Genomic DNA, 15,749 nt, shown 5'->3' on the forward strand with positions numbered 1-15,749 from the left:
TAGGTCAATTTTTGTAAAACGCTTCCCTCCAGATAGTGAGGTGAAAATATCTTCTATCCTCGGAAGAGGATACTGTACTGTGTGAAGGATTGGGTTCACCGTCACCTTGAAGTCCCCACAGATGCGAACTTTCCTTGGCTCCTCAGACTTATTGTTTAACGTTTTCTTCATGACAGGAACGATGGGTGTCGCCCACTCGCTCCAGTCTACCTTAGATAACACGCCTGCATTCTCCAGATTCTCCAGCTCTGCCTCGACGGCTGGGCGAATTGCATACGGTACCGGTCTTGCTTTGAAAAACTTGGGAATTGCATTCTCTTCTATTTTTATCGAGGCGGTTACGCCTTTATGAGTTCCCAGTCCTTGTTGAAATACCTCTTTAGCGTTAGCTAAGATTTTTGACAATCGTCCAGGTGTGACGTCGTCATCCTTTTTACCAGCCACCGTCAGTGCCTGAATGGAGTGCCAGTCTAAACTTATCTTCCTGATCCATTCACATCCCAATAACAGTGGTCCACCATCTTGCAGTATGTACAGATACAATTTCTGTGTTTCTTTGCCGTTGTATTCGACAGGCACCCTTATTTTCCCTCTGGGGTATACTTTCTGCCCCGTATACGTCTTCAAAACAATGGATGACTCTTTCAAGGGTATGTGTGAGAATAGCCGCTCGTAGTCTCATCGATTCATGACGGTCAGGGCTGATCCTGTATCCAATTCCATTTTGACTTGGGACCCTGCTATCGTGAGGGTGACCCAAACGGTTCGGTGATCCTCTTTCGCGATTACGTTGTGAAGACAGCTTAGTCTCTTGTTCGCGGATTCACTATCGCTCTTCGGAACTACTGTCCGTCATCTTTTGTACTTTCCTGAACTGTTCCTTAGTAGCCTTTTTGTTGTCGTTAGTCTTCTTTCCAGACCTGCAAACTCGTGTAATGTGTCCCATCTATCCACATTGCCTGCATATTTTGTCCTTGGACCAGCAGTCCTTCTGGTCATGGTTTGTTCTGCCGCAGCGATAACATTTTTCAAATCCCCGTGTCATTTCATGGGTGCCGTATTCCTGTGGCTTTTGCTGTATTTCCGCAGCTCCCCTTGCTGCTGCTTCGTACGATACTGCCATGCTGAAAGCCTTATCTAGCGTCAGCTCTTTCTCTGAGAGGAACCTCTTCTGGGTTCCTTCACTCAGGAGTCCACAGACAAATTTGTCCCGTAGAGTATCTGTCAGTCCTGCTCCGAACTGGCAGTGCTTTGATAGCTTGCGTAGTTCTGTAAGGTAATCAGCATTGCTCTCATCTTTATGCTGATTTCTGCTGTGGAATTTAAATCTTTCTGCTATCAGCAGCGGTGTAGGATTTAGGTGTTCCTGTAGGATATCAACGATTTCGTTAAAACTCTTCGCCATCAGTTTGGCTGGAGTGATCAGGTTCCACAATAGGCCGTACGTTCTTGCGCCCATTAAGTTTAGTAGTACCGATGCCTTTTTCTCATCGGCTACTTCGTTTGCCTTGCAATATACTTCGACTCTTTCCACACACGTGGTCCAGTCTTCTATTGCATTATCGAAGGCAGTGAGATTGCCAGTCTTCGGCATCTTGGAAATCTAAGATGGCGCCTCCCGCGCTTTGCCTTCTTCCCCAATTGAACAAAATGGCGCCTCCCGCACTTTGCCTTCTTCCCCGCTGGATTAAGATGGCGCCTCCCGTCTTCTCCGCTGCTGCTAGCGCTGTTGCTGGCGTTTTTATGCCTTGATGGCGACGCCCTATGGTCTTCGCGCACTTCCCCCCCGTGCTGCTGCTAACACTGCTCTCCGTGGTCCCCGTGGCAAACTGCAGCTCCTCGCGGCTTTCTGCGCTTCTAATTTCTTTTATTTTACCGTCGTCAGAGCAAACCCTACGGGACACTTTCCTCCCTCTTTTCAGGTCTGTACGCTGCCCGGCTTCGTAGCACCGGCCGCGCCCTGTGTGCTCCACCCTCTCTCTCTCTCTCTCTCTCCTCTTCCCGACAACGCTGCTCGGCCCCGTTGAAAAGCCACCCGATCGAGCTCTAGCCCACCACAGCCCAGGAAGGATCAGTGTACTACCTGCCACCAGCCCAATTAGCTGGAACACCATAGACAGGATAACCAAGCCCCGCTCTCAACAGCCTCTCCTGCAAATCTTCAAATCCGATGAATCAGAGGCGGTTGCCCACGGTCGACGCCCGTTTCTTCTGTTTGTTTGTTTTTTTCATTCTTCCTTCTGGCCTCGACCTCTGACAACTTCGCTTCAGGGATGGATCCCCATGAGGTGGTGCAGAACTGTAGGTAAGTTCGGATCTGCTCGTCGCCAGTATTATGTCCGTGTGTAATTGAGACACAGACTGCAGAAGTTGGTTACAACAGGTGTTTACTGAGTGGAGACAAAACTGGAACTACTATGCAAAGTTACTACACAGGCTTATATACAGGGGTGGTTGTGGTAAACCACTGTTATTGTTGTTCACCGTTGTTGTTTTTGTTGCACACTGTTGTACCTATGCATGCCTCAGCATGTCTCTGTTGGCTCCGCCCCTGGCTCCACCCACAGGCCCAGGTACAAAGGTGATTGCCCTGCAGCCCCCTGCCTTCTTGGAACCCAGTCAACCACGAGAGGCATGCTCTGTTCTTTGCTAATAAAAGCCTTTAGTTACTCTCCTAACTCTCCGTCTTTTATGAGTAATTGATAGCGCATCAATTTTATTAGCAAAAACAAAATGTCGACAAACGCTGAGCAGCAGGAGCTGCTGCGAGCCCTCAGACCAACATGCCTGGACCTAGACCCCCAAGAAGCGGGTTCGGCTACCAAATTCGCGCATTGGCTGCGTTGCTTCGAGGCCTACCTGCAAGCCTCAACTGTGACCCTGGACGAAAACAAGTTGGAAATCCTGGCCTCAAAGGTGAGCCACCAAGTTTATACAATAATCCAGGACGCGACGACCTATGCGGCGGCTATCGATCTGCTAAAAGGGCAATACGCATGCCCGGTAAATACGGTCTATGCCAGGCACCTCTTAAGATCCCGCAGACAGCAGCCCGGGGAATCGGTGGAGGCCTTCCTACGGGCACTACGGATACTCGGCCGAGGCTGCGATTGCAAAGAAGTATCAGCCGCAGCACACACGGAGGGACTGATCCGAGATGCTTTCGTTGCGGGTCTAAGGTCCGACTACTCCCGGCAGAGACTGTTGGAAAAGGGAGAAATGGACCTGAAAAAGGCAGTGTCCCTCGCGCTCTCGCTCGACGCGGCCCACAGGAATATGGACGCCTTCTCCCCTAACCGCTCCGCACGTGGACGCCACAACCTTGGGTCATGGGACCGCCACCTTCAACTGCTGCTGCGATGTCCAAGGCACAGAAATGTTATTTTTGTGGCCAGGCAAAACACCCCAGAGCACGCTGCCCGGCGAGAAACGCTACCTGCTCCGGCTGCGGGAAGAAAGGACACTATGTCAGCGCCTGCAAAGGTAAAACCGCTAACGCCAGCAGCACCGCGTGCGAACCGTGGGGGCAGCCATCTTGTCCGCCATCTTGGGCTCCCCCAGCCGCGTGGGGATCGGGACCATGGGCGCCGCCATTTTGTCCGCCATCTTGGACGTCTCCAACTTCAACCACGGGGGACCCGGACTCAACCACCGCCTCATCTGACGACCACATCGACTCGCTCGACCATACGCTGGCCTCCGTGATGCTGGACCAATCTCTCCCTCATCAACTGTCCAGGTCCATGATGGACATTACGGTAAACGGCCGCGCCACTACCTGCCTTTTTGACAGCGGGAGCACGGAGAGTTTTATCCACCCCGACACGGTGCGCAGTTACTCTCTCCCGGTCCTGCCGACGCGCCATCGGATCTCTTTGGCTTCCAAAGCCCAGTCAGCGGACGTCGGTGGCTACTGTGTAGTGACCCTTTCAGTAAGGGGCACAGAATACAAAAATTTTAAACTCCTGGTCCTGCCCCATCTCTGCGCTGCCGTTCTACTGGGGTTGGATTTTCAGTGCCACCTTAAGAGTGTCACATTAGCGTACGACGGACCCCTCCCCCCACTCACAGTCTGCAGCCAGCAGCTTTTAAATCGCCCGCCGCGCACCATTTGCAGCCTCTCCACCCTTAAAGTCCCCCCCGCCTCCTTGTTCGCTAACCTCACCCGCGACTGTAGGCCCATCGCTACCAAAAGCAGGCGTTACAGTGCCGGGGATAGGAGCTTCATTAAATCCGAGGTAGCGAGACTCCTGAAGGAAAGGATTATTGAAAGTAGCACCAGCCCATGGCGAGCACAAGTGGTGGTAGTGAAGACTGGCGAAAAACAGCACCTAGTTATTGACTACAGCCAGACGATCAATCGCTACACCCAGCTAGATGCATACCCACTCCCCCGCATATCTGACATGGTCAGATAGCACAATACTGGGTGTTCTCGACGATTGATCTGAAGTCGGCATACCACCAGCTCCCCATCAGGGCTGAGGACCGCCAGTACACAGCTTTTGAAGCTGACGGTCGTCTCTACCACTTCCTCAGAGTTCCCTTCGGCATCACCAACGGGGTTTCAGTCTTCCAACGGGAGATGGACCGGATGGTTGACCAGAACGCGGTCCAGGCCACTTTCCCCTATCTAGACAACGTCACCATCTGCGGCCGCGACCAGCAGGACCATGATGCTAATCTAGAGAAATTCCTCCGTACGGCCCAGCGGCTGAACCTAACATACAACAAGGACAAATGTATGTTTCGTACCAAGCGCCTTGCCATTCTTGGCTGTGTAGTGGAGAACGGAGTCATCGGCCCCGACCCCGACAGGATGCGCCCCCTTATGGAGCTCCCCCTCCCCCACTGCCAAAAAGTACTGAAGAGATGCCTAGGGTTTTTCTCGTACTATGCTCAGTGGGTGCCCAACTATGCGGACAAAGCCAGACCCCTCATCAAGTCCACCTCCTTCCCCCTGACAGCAGAGGCCTGTGCAGCCTTCATTCTCATAAAAAGAGATATTGCGAAGGCCACAATGCATGCAGTGGATGAGTCCATCCCTTTCCAAGTGGAGAGCGACGCATCCGACTTTGCCCTAGCTGCAACCCTTAACCAGGCGGGGAGGCCCGTGGCCTTTTTCTCAAGGACCCTCCAGGGCCCCGAGATTCGACACTCCTCTGTCGAAAAGGAGGCCCAGGCCATTGTGGAAGCTGTGCGACATTGGAGGCATTACCTGGCCGGAAAACGATTTACCCTGCTCACTGACCAGCGTTCAGTAGCTTTTATGTTTAATAATAAGCAGAGGGGCAAAATCAAGAACGACAAGATCTTGAGGTGGAGAATCGAACTCTCCACCTACAATTACGATATCTTGTACCGGCCCGGGAAACTCAATGAGCCCCCAGATGCCCTATCACGTGGTACATGCGCCAACGCGCAGGTCGATAGACTGAAGACCCTCCACAATGACCTCTGCCACCCGGGGGTCACCAGGTTTTTTCACTTAATCAAATCCCGTAACCTGCCCTACTCCATCGAGGAGGTCAGGACCATGACCAGGAACTGCCAAATCTGTGCCGAGTGCAAACCGCATTTTTATAGGCCAGACAGAGCAAGCCTGATCAAAGCCACGCGCCCCTTTGAACGGCTGAGCGTCGATTTTAAAGGGCCCCTCCCCTCCTCCGACCGCAATGTGTACTTCCTCAACATAATTGATGAGTACTCCCGTTTCCCGTTTGCCATCCCTTGCTCAGACATGACCAGTACCACGGTCATTAAATGTCTGAATGACCTCTTCGCCTTGTTCGGTTTCCCTAGCTATATTCATAGCGACAGGGGCTCATCCTTTATGAGCGACGAACTTCGGCAGTACCTGCTCTCGAGAGGTATTGCTACAAGCAGGACCACCAGCTACAACCCCCGGGGGAATGGCCAGGTGGAAAGGGAGAATGCGACGGTCTGGAAGGCAGTCCTTTTAAACTTGAAATCTAAGGGCCTTCCGACCTCTCGCTGGCAGAAAGTCCTCCCTGCGGCGCTCCATTCCATTCGGTCACTGCTCTGTACAGCCACCAATGCTACCCCTCACGAGAGAATGTTCTCCTTCCCCAGGAAGTCCACATCGGGGATCTCGTTACCGACATGGCTGACTTCTCCAGGACCCGTCCTACTGCGGAAGCACACGAGGTCCCATAAGACGGACCCCCTGGTTGAGAGGGTGAGCCTCCTCCATGCCAACCCTCAGTATGCTTACGTGGTGTACCCGGACGGGCGGGAGGACACAGTCTCCATACAAGACCTCGCACCTTCGGGTGCTCCCGAAACACCCCCCTCGCCACCCACCACTACCCACGCCTACCCCCAGTACGCTTACGTAGCGTACCCGGACGGGCGGGAGGACACAGCCCCCACACGAGATCTCGCACCTTTGGGTGCCCCTGAAACACTACCATTGCCATCCACCACTACCCACAACCCAACCCCGCTAGACGGCATGCCGCAGCCCCAGGACCCGTCATTGACCACCCAACCACTCAATGAGACGCCAGATTCAACGTTGGATGCTGCACCATCACCGCCGCCACCACGACAATCAGGACGGCATACAAGGTCACCTGATAGACTTACTTACACGAACCCTTAGTACACTTCACCCCGCCGGACTCAATTTTAAACAAGGGGTGAATGTGGTAAGCCACTGTTATTGTTGTTCACCGTTGTTGTTGTTGTTGCGCACTGTTGTACCTATGCATGCCTCAGCATGTCTCTGTTGGCTCCGCCCCTGGCTCCACCCACAGGCCCAGGTACAAAGGTGATTGCCCTGCAGCCCCCTGCCTTCTTGGAACCCAGTCAACCACGAGAGGCATGCTCTGTTCTTTGCTAATAAAAGCCTTTAGTTACTCTCCTAACTCTCCGTCTTTTATGAGTAATTGATAGCGCATCAGTGGTCACTACTGGTACTGCAGTATACAGGGGCTGCAGAATATAGTTCCTTCTGCAAAGTACATACACTACAGTAATGAGGTTTTCTGCCTCTACCACCCTTTCAGGCAGTGAGTTCCAGACCCCCACCACCCTCTGGGTGATAAAAGTTGTCCTCAACTCCCCTCTAATCCTTCTACCAATTATTTTCAATCAATGACCCTGGTTATTGACCTCTCTACTAAGGGAAATAGGTCCTTCCTATCCACTCTATCTAGGCCTCTCATAATTTTATAAACCCCAATTAAATCTCCCCTTAGCCTCCTCTGTTCCAAAGAAAACAACCCCAGCCTATCAATCTTTCCTCATAGCTAAATTTCTCCAGTCCTGGCAACGTCCTTGTAAATCTCCTCTGTACTCTCTCTAGTGCAATCACATCTTTCCTGTAATGTGGTGACAAGAACTGTAGCTGTAGCCTAACTAGTGTTTTATAAAGTTCTAGCATAACCTCCCTGCTCTTATATGCTATGCATCGGCTAATAAAGGAAAGTATCCCGTATGCCTCTTAACCACCTTAACTACCTGTCCTGGGTCCTTCAGGAATCTATGGACATGTACTCCACAGTCCCTCTGTTCCGTTACACTGCTCAGTATCAAATCTATCAGATTTTACACTTCAACTGTTCTACATTAACCAGTTCAATTTACGTTACACAAACTAAACTTTTATTTTAGACATATAACATACCTAAGTGAATAAGTTCACTTTTCCTTGCTGAATCCTCAAAGAATAAGATGGATAAAGGGAAATTATGAACTAGTATCTCTTTTTATTAACATACATATTCTTTTAAGACTAAATAACCCATCTTTACACTAACAACAGTATTATCCCTGGAAAATACAAAACTTATAAACTTATCAAGGGTTAGACTATTGTTATAAATACTCTGCTGGAAAGCCAAGAAGCATGTTACTAATCACATTAAATACTGTTCTGTGTCCTTCTGGTGTCTAACTGATCCAGTGAAGTCTCACTGATGTCCTGTTCTGTTGCTTTTAAAATGCCTCCAGTTTTGCCGAGAAGCGCTGGATGTTTTCTAAATATTGGGGTTGAATTCACTTTGTTCTTTAAAACTGTTGACACACAAATGGTTGTATAAAGTTGAGCAATGGATGGAGTGTCCCTTCTTTTGCCTCATGTTTCTCCTACAATGCCTCGAAAGCTCCAATTTTCACGAAATATCTCAGAATATTCTGGAACCTCCCAGGTAATTTTTTTGACTGGGGTGCAACACAAAAGAATTGGCTCCAAACCCTGCCCAAGGCAGGTTAGCACTCCACCGAGTGCATAAACTGCTTTTGTAGATATGCAGCTTCACATTTCCTGGAAGGTAGCTTGGTCTCTTCACCTTCTAACTGATGAGAGTTTCCTTTTTTTCTATTTCAATTCTAACTGGTGCTTTGTGTACATCAGAATAAGTGTGCTTTTTCACACAATCTTCTACTTTAGAACATGTAGCAAGTGTCAGATTTAAAAGGGAAATCCTGTCCTTTAATGTTAAACTTAGGGTCCACTTCCTGTGACGGTGTATTTTAGTTTTTCAAGTTTCTCTGACAAATCTGGACATCAAAAGGTTTTTCTGAACAGTACGAGGGTGAATTTCCATGAGAGTTCTCCTGACTGTCTGTCATACCTTTGTTCCTGAAAAATAAATTATAAGTGCTTTCATTACCCACTGCAGCTAGAAAAATAAATAACATAGAAACAGGTGTAGGCCATTCAGCCCTTTGAACCTGTTTTTCATTCAATTAGATAATGGCTGATCTGTACCTCAACTCCACCTTCAAGAACCCCAGAAAAATGGTGTAAATGCCATTTACTTAGGTAGCTGTGGTATTTATCTAAAGTTTCTGGTCAGTGCAGAGTCACCAGAATAATACCAGGGCTTAAAGGGTTAAATTATGAGGTCAGGCTGCATAAATTTGGCTCGAGTTTAGAAGATTAAGGGATGATGTAATTGAGGCTGTAAAATGGTTAAGGGATTTGAAAGGGTAGACACAAAGGGGGAAAAATTTGGTTGCTTTGCGCTTCCCATTAGCGCTCTAAGAGGGCACTAATGGGGCGCAATGCAACTAGTGCCCAGGCACGGCGATGTTTGCGCCGCTCGCGAAATTGACCAGATGTTTTGCGGCGGCGCTAATCACTACTGCCACGATCTTCTGCGCCCACAGATCGTGATGTCAGTCGAGCGTGCAATGCCCCGGTGGTGCCCCCTGCCTTTCCGCCTGCCATTTGCAACGACAGGTTGAGGGGAACGTTTTGCAGTTGGGAAGGGACTGGGGGAGCGCTATTTAAAGGCGACCGCTTCCTGCCTTTTCTGGTCGGCGACATTTTTGCACCACGCATTCCGAGAGAGAGAGAGACTTCTGGAGAGATTCAACGCTGAGTGAAGGAGTTCTGGGAATTGAGCAGCACTTTGCAGGTTCATTTTGATTTGACCTTCCTTGTATCGATTTATAAAAGAGACTATGGGGGCTGCACTCTGTGCTCTTTCCCTGGGCCTCTCCATTGTTCTTTCCAGCAGATTTGATGTACAGGTCTCTCCAGGCTGAGTTTCAAGGCTGCAATGAGCAGGGTGTGGATGGAGAGCAAGATCAACCCTCTGCTTTAAGAACTGGCCGGCGCCAGTGTGCCTATGTTCCATTGCTGACTGACATCACATGAGCTTCGTCAGAGCTCTGAGGTAGCGCCTCGCTCCGCGGCGTTAGCACCTTAAGAGTTGTGTAGCGCCTGATTTAGCGCGCCAACCACCTCCAGGAGCGATAGAAACCAAGTTTGCAGTCATAGGCGATAATTAGCGCCAGGCGCTAAACTTCGCGCCCAGCTAATAATTGCGCCCCAAACGGGGCGAAACCGAATTTCTCCCCCAAAGAAACTACTTCCTCTGGTGGGGGAATCCAGGACAAGACAGCATAATCTTAAAATTAGAGCCAGGCCAGTTAGGAGTGAAATTAGGAGGCACAGTCGTGCAAATCTGGAACTCGCTCCCCCAAAAGGATCTGTTGGGTCAATTGTAATTTTCAAGACTGAGATCGATACGTATATCGATAGCAAAATACTGCAGATGCTGGAAATCCGAAATAACAACAGAAAATGCTGGAAAAACTCAGCAGGCCAGGCAACATCCATGGAGAGAAATTAGAGTCAATGTTTTGGGTGAACCCTTTATCAAGATGAAAGAGGCACAGGTAATGAAATAGATTAAGAGGCCGGGCTGGGAGATAACAAAAGAGAAGAGACATTAAGAGGTATTCAAAACGAGACGAGATGGTGATAGGACTAGTGGAGACAAAAGACGGCTCTAGATTAGATGTGAAATGCGTTGGCAGAATGGGAGACAGCTGTCATGTGGGAGAGAGAAAAAAAAAAGGTGGGGGGGGAGGGAAAAACCAAAACAAAGGGGTGGATAAAAAATAAGTAAAAATGCAAAAGGGGCCGAGGTTATGATCTGAAATTGTTGAACTCGATATTGAGTCCGGAAGGCTGTAAAGTGCCTAATCGGAAGATGAGGTGCTGTTCCTCGAGTTTACGTTGAGCTTCCATGGAACAATGCAAGAGGCCAAGGACGGTGAGGTCCAAGTGGGAATGGGGCAGTGAATTAAAATGACAGGCGACCGGAAGCTTGGGGTCACCCTTACGGACTGAACGGAGGTGTTCCGCAAAGCGGTCACCCAATCTGCGTTTGGTCTCCCCAATGTAGAGGAGACCACATCGTGAGCAGCGAATACTGTATACAGGTAGACTATCCTTTATCCGCACTTCCGAAAACCGAAAACCTCTAAAAACCGAAAGTTTTTTCGTGGAGCGTAAGTCGTGCACACGACATGACCCGAGTGGCACCAAACATGACAGGAGTGGTCCGGGAGCTCTGCCTTTCCCTGTGAGCAGAGCAGAGGGTCACAGAGTTCCCTCCTGGGTAGGAGATTGCAGGCCGAGCCGGGCAGTGTGAAGGAGGTACCGGGAGAGTGAACCCAACAATACAGCGGCCCGTCCGATAGCTGCAGCGGCCCGTCTGATAGTCTTTTCTTCCAGCCCCCCCACCCCGACCTGATTTGCGGGCCAGCTTAGTGTAGGAGTCAGCCGATATCTGGCTTTCCCACAACTGGTGGTGGCAGTTGAGCCCCAGACCCCCGCTAAGTCAAGGAATTCAGATACGGAGCAGGGGTAGCCGGAAACCTCGATCTAACGGCAGAAATCATCAGCCGTTTTGTTAGGTTTTTTTCTTCCCCTAGCATTTTTCTTCCCCTAGCATTTTTTTTTAAACAGTCAGGCTGTGAAAAGAGTCTCTGTAGCTTAGCAACAGCTTCAGAGACGCTTCCAAGGCAGGGCCCGAGTGTTTACAAGCTGTTGCTAAGCAACAGTGTTTGTTGTCAGATACGGAGATGAAAACCTTCCGAAATCCGAAAAATTCCGAAAACCGAAACACAGCTGGTCCCAAGGTTTTCGGATAAAGGATAGTCTACCTGTACTAGATTGCAAGAAGTACAAGTAAATCGCTGTTTCACCTGGAAGGGGTGTTTGGGGCCCTGGACAGTGGGAAGGGGGGAGGTATAGGGGCAGGTGTTACATCTCCTGCGCTTGCACGGGAAGGTGCCAGGCGAAGTGGAAGGGGTGCTGGGGGAAATAGATGGCAGCTGTCTCCCATTCTGCCAGCACATTTCACACCTAATCTAGAGCTGTCTTTTGTCTCTACTAGTCCTATCACCATCTCGTCTCGTTTTGAATACCTCTTAATGTCTCTTCTCTTTTGTTCTCTCCCAGCCCAGCCTCTTAATCTATTTCATTCCCTGTGCCTCTTTAGTCTTGATAAAGGGTTCACCCGAACTGTTGACTCTAATTTCTCTCCACGGATGTTGCCTGGTCTGCTGAGTTTTTCCAGCATTTTCCGTTGTTATTATCGATAGGTATATGTTTGGTAAGGGTATCAAAGGATATAGAACAAAGGCGGGTAGGTGGAGTTGAGGTACAGCTCAGCCTTTATCTAATTGAAAGAAAGACTTGCATTTATCTAGCACCTTTCACGACCACCGGACGTCTCAAAGCGCTTTACAGCCGATGAAGTACTTTTTGATGTGTAGTCGCTGTTGTAATGTGGGAAACGCGGCAGCCAATTTGCGTACAGCAAGGTCCCACAGACAGCAATGTGATAATGACCAGATAATCTGTTTTTGTTATGTTGGCTGAGGGATAAATATTGGCCAGGACACCGGGGATAACTCCCCTGCTCTTCTTCGAAAATAGCGCCATGGGGTCTTTTATGTCCACCTGAGAGAGCAGACGGGGCCTCGATTTAACTTCTCATCCGAAAGACAGCACATCCGACAAAACAGGGTCAAAGGGCTGAATGGCCTACACCTGTTTCTATGTTATTTATTTATCTAGCTGCAGTGGGTAATGAAAGCACTTATAATTTATTTTTCAGGAACAAATCACTGCCTCTTGAGTAGAACTCTTACAAACTTTTTTCCACATTCTTTCATTGGAGATGTGCACCATACACCATTCTCACTTTCAAACCTCCTCCCAGAATAATAATATTTGACCCACTGTGAGCAACGCAATGATGTTTCTGTTAGTTACAATTAAAATCTTGCATCAAATGTGCACCTGTCACACACTGTCTTTGCATCACAAAGTACCCACCATACTGCAAGTGCCACATATGGGTAGTTTCTGTGGATAGAGGGGTGGTTGGGGTGGGCGGTGAAAGTAATGACTGACTCAAATAATTAAAGCTAGAATCCACAATGTTTTAACTAAACACTGCTGATAACACACTGATAGCAAACTACTGCAATAGCAAACAGCTGCTGAGCAGCATAGAAATGTACCAATAAACAAGAAAATAAAAAGGGACATATAACAAATTAGCGAGTGGCAAAAAAAGTTACACAAAGAGAGAGACACAACTTATTTTTTAAGCAACATGATGGAAGATCAATTGGCTAATTATTGTTCGAGGATCTGCCTAAGCTCGGAAAGGGCCAACATAAATAACAAAACTCCAGGAATGAAGCAGAAAGAAACAACGGCCTAGAAATTTGGTATAGCCGCGTTTGGGGTGCTAGTCCTGGCGATGCGCAAAGTTTAGCGCCAGGCACAATTTAGCGCCGCCTAGCGCGATATTGGGTTGCAGCGCCCCTAAAGGTGATTGTGGCACTAAATCAGGCACTGCACGCTACTCTTAAGGCGCTAACCCGGCGGCGCAACCCAATTTCGCGGCGGCGGGGCGCAGCGAGGGTGCTGTCAATAATCACTTTCCCTGAGACACACTGGCGCCGGCCAGCTCTTAAAGGGGCAGGTCAATTGGCATCACCAGACACACTCACTGCCTTGTAGGCCTTCAAAGCGGTGGGAGCCTACCTGTGGCGCACCAGCCTAGCAAGACATGGAAAGGGTGAGGCAGAGGGCGGAACGCCTCACTGATGGGGCATTGGATGCTTTGGTTGGCGCAGTGGAATCAAGGCCAAGGAAGATGGTCGGAATGTGATTTATGTTTTGGACAGTCTCCCGGGTGTGAGAGGCAGTTATGTGTCAGTGTATTCGTTTTGCTTTCTGTTGCCATAGCTTTCTCATGTTTGAAGGAACCACATTTTGTGTAATGAAACACTTTCTTCATTTACAATGGCCATGCCTTCTATTTACATGCATCTTGCCCTTCACAGGCTTGGGGGTATCAGACCGGTTCCATTCCTGTTCTTGGAATGGCAGCAAGCATTCCGAGAGAGGGGCCTAGAAGCTACTTCTGATCAGCCTCTGACGCGCAGCCTGAGAAGAGCTGCTCGCGTAGAAGTTCAGGCCAGCAGCCATCTTCTCAGCCACCGACAGAGATGTCCTGCACCTTATCTGAGGCTGCAGATCTGGCTGAAGCAGCTGGCACAGCTCAGTCACCACCTCCTTTCTAAATCGCAGCCTTCTGACACACTGCTCCTCCGGCATGTTCATGTAGGAAAACTGCTGTCGGAAAACCCTGCCAGCGTAAGGTCTGCTGTGGCGACGTCTGTTGGCCCTCCTCCGTCTGGCCATGCCCGCCCCCCTCTCCCAGCGTCTCAGTGCCCTTTCCAGATGATTCAGCAGCAGGACGTTCCCCTCCAATGCAGCCCCCATAATAAGTGCCCACAGGAAGGTTCCCCGTTGTCAAGGCTCACCAACAGCAAGGTGATGGTCAGAAGGCTGAAGATCATCTGCCTGCACTGGCTCAGTGGTCAAATGGCTCTCAGTGTGCAGCTCAGCAACTCTTTGTAGCTCTCGAGGAAGTTGTGCTCCAAAAATGGCTGCCGCTTTTAAACCACACCAGTCCCCTTTAAATAACGCTCCTCCAGCCCGAGAGCGACTTGGTAAGGTCCAGGTAAGCTGTCACTACGCTACGGAGGGGGGCGCCACTGAATTTCCGGTCCGGGGCGCCCAAAAGGCGTTGCACACTCAAATGACGTCATAATCAGCCTGCGCCCATGAGTGGGCGCTAAGATTTAGCGCCGGTGCTAAATGCATGCTCAATATGGGGCGAGGCGCTAGGCGCCTTGCGCCCACCCGGAAATTGGCTAGTGCCCCACTTCTCGGCCTCTTTAGGCGTTAATCGGTGGCGCTAACAACCGAATTTCTCCCCTAACAACTACTACAATTTACATTTGTATAGCACCTTTAATGTAGAAAAACTTCTCAAGGCGCTGTACAGAAGTGTCATCAGACAGAAATTGACACTGAGCCAAAGAAGGAGCTAGGAGGAGGGATTCTTATCTAATTGGGCTGATAAATAAAAATGCTATTTTGCTGAAGGGTCCCTTCACAAGGCCACTTATGAAAAAGTACCAGTATGGAGTATGGGTATGTTAAGCATTCATACATAAATTTTGCAGATCAGGATTTCTACCCATACAACAAAAACAGCATTTACAACTTTTTTTTCCTGGGATTTCCACCAAAGTTAAGGTGGACAAGCAGGAGATCCTCCCCCTGTCGCTGTGAAAATTCACCCCGTATCTCTTGCATAAAATTTCCACAACATAAATCTGGTCATGTGATCAGATCTCTGAAGATAGACTGTGTTATTGACTGAATTTTGAAAGCACAGTTTACTGAGTTGCTAATAAAGATCATGCTAAAAGGTTGCAGTGGTATCTGAGCCGAACAAAAAGACGCGACATTTAGTTAATGTTCATATGGGCTTTGATGAAGGAAATACCAAGCAGAGCACTTTCTTTTTCCTTCTGTAAGATTTGGACACTGAAGCTATGCCAGTGAACAAATGCTTAACCTTGTCTGAAATTCCTCTCTGCTATTTTACTAGAGGTGTTATACTGTTTACAATAAATGAGTTTAACACCTAGCTGAGAGAAGAATTTCAGGCTAATGTGTTGAAGTATTCATACAATAGTATACCACAAGATAATTTCAGGGCCTGGAATCTCAAGGTGGAAGACAAAACATAACATCACTGGTTGCCCTTTAAAACAAGACAAATTGTTGAAGAAAATAATTCAAGGCAACCTATCTTGCAGTCTTCCTTGTCTTCTTGACAGTATGCTGTACAGGTTGTTTCCGATTATTGAACCTATCCCTGAATTAATACAGTGATTTGTTAGAGCTTCAACAAATAAGCCACTATCAAAACAATTAATAAACAGAAAATGAAACCAGTAAAGGCAACATATTCAACGCCTTCTTCACAGACCCCCTCCTAAATCATTGGTGGGAAACAAAATCTATTCTCATTCTACTTTACAGCTTGTGTGGGAATGGTGCTTAAAATAAAATAATTTAAGTTTTATTTGTTTTATTTACT

Source organism: Somniosus microcephalus, chromosome 8, assembly GCF_052327205.1.
Source record: "Somniosus microcephalus isolate GS21.2 chromosome 8, FLI_Smic_1.0, whole genome shotgun sequence".
Lineage (NCBI taxonomy): Eukaryota > Metazoa > Chordata > Chondrichthyes > Squaliformes > Somniosidae > Somniosus > Somniosus microcephalus.